Here is a 6,000-nt window from a genome sequence, read left to right on the forward strand (position 1 = left end):
TCTAGGTAATCCTCCTGCTGTGGACCTTGCCTCCACTCAGCAACACCAGACTCACTCCTTGCCAGATCTCGCTGAAGATCACTGGGAACAAAGACTTTTCACCCTGCCACTGTTAAGAACTGTTTAAGACTGCAGTGACAAATAAAGTTCATTACCAATTAAGATCTCGTCTGCCTGTGCTGCATTTGGGTCCTCACCATACCCGTGACAGTACAATCTGGCCAGACATGGACCCAGCGCACACGCCGATGGATCGCCTGGAGAAGGTAGAGGCGATGCTCCAGCACCACGAGGCGCTGCTGCTTTCGAACTCAGCAGATGTTCAACTGGCGGTGACTAAGCAGGAGCAGGCGGTTACCTTGCTAGCCTCGCAGGTCCAACAACTCGCCGCAGCTTTTGCTCAAGCTGTCCCTCTGCCTCCAGAACCAGTCCAGCCTCTACCAGTCCCGGCTGCCTCTGCTTCCGCCTCGGAGCCTCGTGTGGGGGTTCCTGAACGCTACGCCGGGGACGCGGAGGGCTGCCGCCCGTTCCTCACAAACTGTTCCATCCTGTTTGCCCTCCAGCCCCACACCTTCGCTTCGGAAGACGCCAGGGTGGCGTTCACCGTGAATCATCTGACGGGGCGCGCTCGGCTGTGGGGAACAGCCGAGTGGGAGCGTCGCACTCCAGCGTGCTCCACTTTCCAAGCCTTCGCCGCTGAGCTCCGCAAAGTGTTCGGAGAAGCTTCCCGAGGTCCGGACGCTTCTGGAGGGCTTCTAGGTCTGAAGCAAGGGTCTCGTTCAGTGGCCGATTACTCCATCCACTTCCGCACCCAGGCTAGCTCCAGTGAGTGGAACCAGGCTGCCCAGTGCGACGCATTCCTGATGGGGCTCGCTGACTACATTAAAGACGAACTGATTTCGTACGACCTTCCCACCACTGTCGACGGCATCATCGAGCTGGCGTCCCGCATTGACCGTCGCATTCAAGCGAGACAGCGGGAGAAACATCAGGGGCTCGCAGGACGACGCCAGCCCGCCCCTTCACCAGCGGCTTCCGACGTATCGATGCTTTCTGGCTGCCGGTATTCAGGGGAGCCTGAACCCATGCAGGTGGGTCGGGCCAGTCTAACGCCAGAAGAGAGGAGGAGACGCCGCGAGGGGAGCCTCTGCCTGTATTGTGGCCAAGCGGGACACTTTATTTCCAGGTGCCCGCTAAAAGGTCGGGCTCATCAGGAAGGAAGGAGTTCCTGGTGAGTCATACATCTAGCTCCTCCTCCAGCCCACGATCCCTGTGCCAGGTCCGCCTGCTACTGCCTGAGGGATCCCAGACCCTCGCCACCCTCATTGACTCTGGCTCTGATGCCAACATTATGGACTCTAACCTAGCTCTGCAGCTGGGTGTCGGTCAGATTCCCCTGCCAGCTCCAGTTTCCACCAACGCTCTGGATGGCCGACTTCTGGGAACTGTGACCCACCTGACAGTGCCTATACAGATGTTAATTTCCGGGAACCACCATGAAACACTCCAGTTTCACATCCTGCACTCTCCTCGTCATCCTCTCCTTCTGGGGTTCCCATGGCTCCGACGTCACAATCCACACCTTGATTGGACCACAGGGGCGATCCTGGGGTGGAGTTCATCGTGTCACCAGGTCTGCCTCAAGCAAGCCGCCACACCACGACCTTCTGCCACGACCAGTTCTTCTACCGATGTGCTGGGGGTCCCGGCTGAGTATCTGGACTTCAGGGAGGTCTTCAGTAAGGCCAAGGCAACCTCCCTGCCCCCACATCGGCCCTATGACTGCGCCATCAACCTCCAGCCCGGTGCCACGCCCCCCAGAGGACGCCTGTATTCCCTGTCCGTTCCTGAGAGGGGGGCGATGGAGACATATATCAATGACGGTCTAGCGGCAGGCATCATCCGCCCTTCCTCGTCTCCGGCTGGAGCAGGTTTCTTCTTCGTGGAGAAGAAAGACAAGACACTCCGCCCCTGCATTGATTATCGTGGATTGAATGACATTACCATCAAGAACCGGTACCCCCTGCCTCTCATCTCCTCAGCTTTCGAGCTCCTAGAGGGGGCCACCATATTTACCAAGCTTGACCTGCGCAACGCCTACCACCTGGTCCGGATCCGCGAGGGGGACGAGTGGAAGACGGCGTTCAATACCCCCACTGGTCACTACGAGTACCTGGTGATGCCCTTCGGCCTCACCAACGCTCCTGCTGTCTTCCAGGCTCTGGTCAACGACGTGCTCAGAGACATGCTCAACAGGGTCGTCTTCGTGTACCTTGATGACATTCTGATCTTCTCCCGCTCCAGAGAGGAACATGTACATCACGTCCAGAGGGTCCTCCAACGTCTGCTGGAAAACTCGCTGTTCATCAAGGCCGAGAAGTGTGAGTTTCACGTCTCGTCTGTCTCCTTCCTGGGGTACGTCGTAGGGAGAGGGACCGTGGAGATGGACTCAGCCAAGGTTTCTGCCGTCACCACTTGGCCCGCCCCTGATTCCCGCAAGCAGCTGCAACGTTTCCTGGGCTTCGCCAACTTCTACCGGAAGTTCATCAGGGGCTACAGTTCGGTGGCGGCCCCCCTCACAGCTCTTACCTCCTCCAAGGTTCCGTTTCTCTGGTCCACGGCCGCCAATGACTCTTTTCTGGCCCTGAAGACACGATTCACCTCGGCCCCCATCCTCCAAATACCGGACCCTGAACGGCAGTTCGTGGTCGAGGTGGACGCTTCCGACTCGGGAGTGGGGGCTGTCTTGTCCCAGAGAGCAGCCTCCGACCAGAGGTTGCACCCCTGCGCATTCTATTCCCGACGTTTGACCCCGGCAGAGAGGAATTATGACATTGGAAACCGAGAGCTCCTCGCCGTCAAGTTGGCTTTAGAAGAGTGGCGACACTGGCTCGAGGGGACTAAACTGCCGTTTCTGGTATGGACTGACCATAAAAACCTTGAGTACCTCCAGTCCGCCAAAAGACTGAACTCCCGCCAGGCTCGATGGGCACTCTTCCTGACCCGCTTCAACTTTTCCCTCTCCTATCGACCGGGGTCCCGCAACGTCAAGCCCGATGCCCTGTCCCGTCAGTTCTCGGAAAAGGAGGGGGACAGGACCGACCCAGACACTATCCTGCCTTCTTCCCGTCTGGTGGCCACACTCACCTGGGAGATAGAGGAGAAGGTCAGGGTCGCCGCCCAAGACCAGCCCGGACCTAGTGCTTGCCCTCCCAACTGTCTGTTCGTCCCGCCTGACCTCCGGTCTGAGGTTCTACAATGGGCCCACAGCACTCAACTTACCTGTCATCCAGGGATCCAACGGACCAAGGACGTGGTGCGGCGCCGGTTCTGGTGGACGTCACTGGATGAGGACATTCGGGGGTTCGTCAATGCCTGTCCCACCTGCAACCAGCACAAGCCGGCTCATCATGCCCCTGCCGGTCTTCTACATCCTCTGCCTGTGCCTCATCGTCCCTGGTCGCACATTTCTTTGGACTTTGTCACCGGTCTACCACCATCCAGCGGCAACACTACTATCCTGACGGTGGTAGATAGGTTCAGCAAGATGGCACATTTCGTGCCCCTGCCCAAACTCCCATCTGCCAAAGAGACGGCTAAACTACTCCTCCTCCACGTCGTCCGTCTCCATGGCATCCCAGTGGACGTGGTCTCTGATCGGGGTCCCCAGTTCGCCTCAGTATTCTGGAGGGAGTTCTGCTCGCTCCTGGGAGCCACCGTCAGCCTGTCCTCGGGGTACCACCCCCAGTCCAACGGCCAGACCGAACGCAAGAATCAGGAGATGGAAACGGCACTACGTTGCATGACGTCTCAAGACCCTACTTCTTGGTCCGAACAGCTCCTATGGGTAGAATACGCCCACAACACCTTGACCAGCTCCGCCACCGGTCTCTCCCCCTTTGAGTGCACCTATGGGTTCCAACCACCGCTTTTTCCGGCACTTGAGAAAGAAACATCCTGCCCCTCTGTCCAGGACTTCATCCGCCGTTGTCGCAGGACTTGGACCCGAGCCAGGGCGGCTCTACTCCGGGCCGCTGACCGCTACACCGCGGCCGCCAATCGCCACCGCTCCAAGGCCCCAGACTACCAGCCGGGTCAGAAAGTTTGGCTTTCCACCCGTGATCTTCCCCTCCGGGTGGAATCCAAGAAACTGGCTCCTCGCTTCATCGGCCCATTCGAGATCCAGGAGATCGTCAACCCAGTGGCAGTGAGGCTCAAACTCCCTAGATCCATGCGGGTTCATCCCACGTTTCATGTCTCCAAGGTTAAACCGGTCCAAGAGAGCGCCCTGGTTCCTGCCACACCACCTCCACCGCCTCCTCGCCTCATCGATGGAGGTCCCGCCTACACTGTCCGTCGTATCCTGCAGTCTCGCCGGCGTGGGAGGGGATTCCAGTACTTGGTGGACTGGGAGGGTTACGGCCCTGAAGAAAGGTTCTGGGTTCCTGGGAGGAACATCTTGGACCGCACCATCATCAGGGATTTCCATCGACGCAACCCCACCCAGACGTCCAGAACCAGGCCACCTCCCAGACCACATCCTCCGTCGGAGTCCCCAAACGACAGCGACGACAGTCTCCCCGGGACCAGGGTCTTGGAGATGGACGCTGGGCTCTCGGACGAGTATTAGCCCTCCTCCAGGCCCCCGCCTCCCACCCGGTTTGGTCCATTCGTCTTGGGACGTCGAGAGCCGTCCCTTGAGGGGGGGGTTCTGTCACAGTCTGCTCATCTCCTGTCTGCTGGTATTTTTCCACTCCTCTGTCTCTGCTCCACTCTACCTGTTAGCCACGCCCCCTCATCAGGCCAACTCTCCACACCTGTGACAGCCCTGGCTGCATATAAGCCTGCTCCTGTCTCTGCTTCAGTGCCAGATTGTCTTGCGTAAATGCCTGACCTCCAGCATTTCTCTCTCCGGCCTGCTACCTGTTATCTGCCCGCTACCTGCCTGCTACCTGCCTGCTACCTGCTCCGGCCTGCTACCTGTTATCTGCCTGCTACCTGCCTGCTACCTGCTCCGGCCTGCTACCTGCTATCTGCCTGCTATCTGCCTGCTACCGGCTTGCTACCTGCTTGCTACCTGCTCCGGCCTGCTACACAGCTCACCACTGATCCTGTCTGCATCTAGGTAATCCTCCTGCTGTGGACCTTGCCTCCACTCAGCAACACCAGACTCACTCCTTGCCAGATCTCGCTGAAGATCACTGGGAACAAAGACTTTTCACCCTGCCACTGTTAAGAACTGTTTAAGACTGCAGTGACAAATAAAGTTCATTACCAATTAAGATCTCGTCTGCCTGTGCTGCATTTGGGTCCTCACCATACCCGTGACAATTATATTTGATGTACAATGTGTAATAAGAAGATATCATCACGTAAAAGCCATAACAACAAATACAAATAAGACGAATCAATGAAAAAGGATACAACATTGCACAAGTGCAAAAAATAATAATTAGCAATATGTAAGAATAAAGAGATGTGATTTAAAAGTAGTTTCTGAATCTGAGAGTAAAGAAAAACAAGTGATTAGTCTTCAAATTTAACAGACATGATTCTGTTCCAATCATTAATATTTTAAAAAGGGTTAATCAAAAAATAAATAGAAACTATTTTACTGGTCATTTGTGGTATTTGGAAGAGCAGTTGCAGGTCAGATAGTTTCTTTAAATTCTCCTGAATAAATGTTTCTCAGTTTCTTAGATTTCTGTTGCTGATACAGAGGAGAACTTAATCGAAACCAAACAAAACCACCAAAGACTGAATGGAAATAAACAGAATAGAAGTCGAAGCAACTGAGGCTGAAATATTATGACTTTTAGTTTCTAGTATGGGACAAACCGTTAAAACACAAGATCTTACATTTCCCATAATGCTCAATAGTGTGTTCCATTAGACTCTCCCTTTCATCCCTTTGTTTAAAAGTCCATACCTTCAGTTTGTCAAACAGACTTTATCACTGTTTTTGTTGCAACTACTTTAAACCACTACTAATAAACAATG

Source organism: Limanda limanda, chromosome 9 (genome assembly GCF_963576545.1).
Source record: "Limanda limanda chromosome 9, fLimLim1.1, whole genome shotgun sequence".
NCBI classification, from domain to species: Eukaryota; Metazoa; Chordata; class Actinopteri; order Pleuronectiformes; family Pleuronectidae; genus Limanda; species Limanda limanda.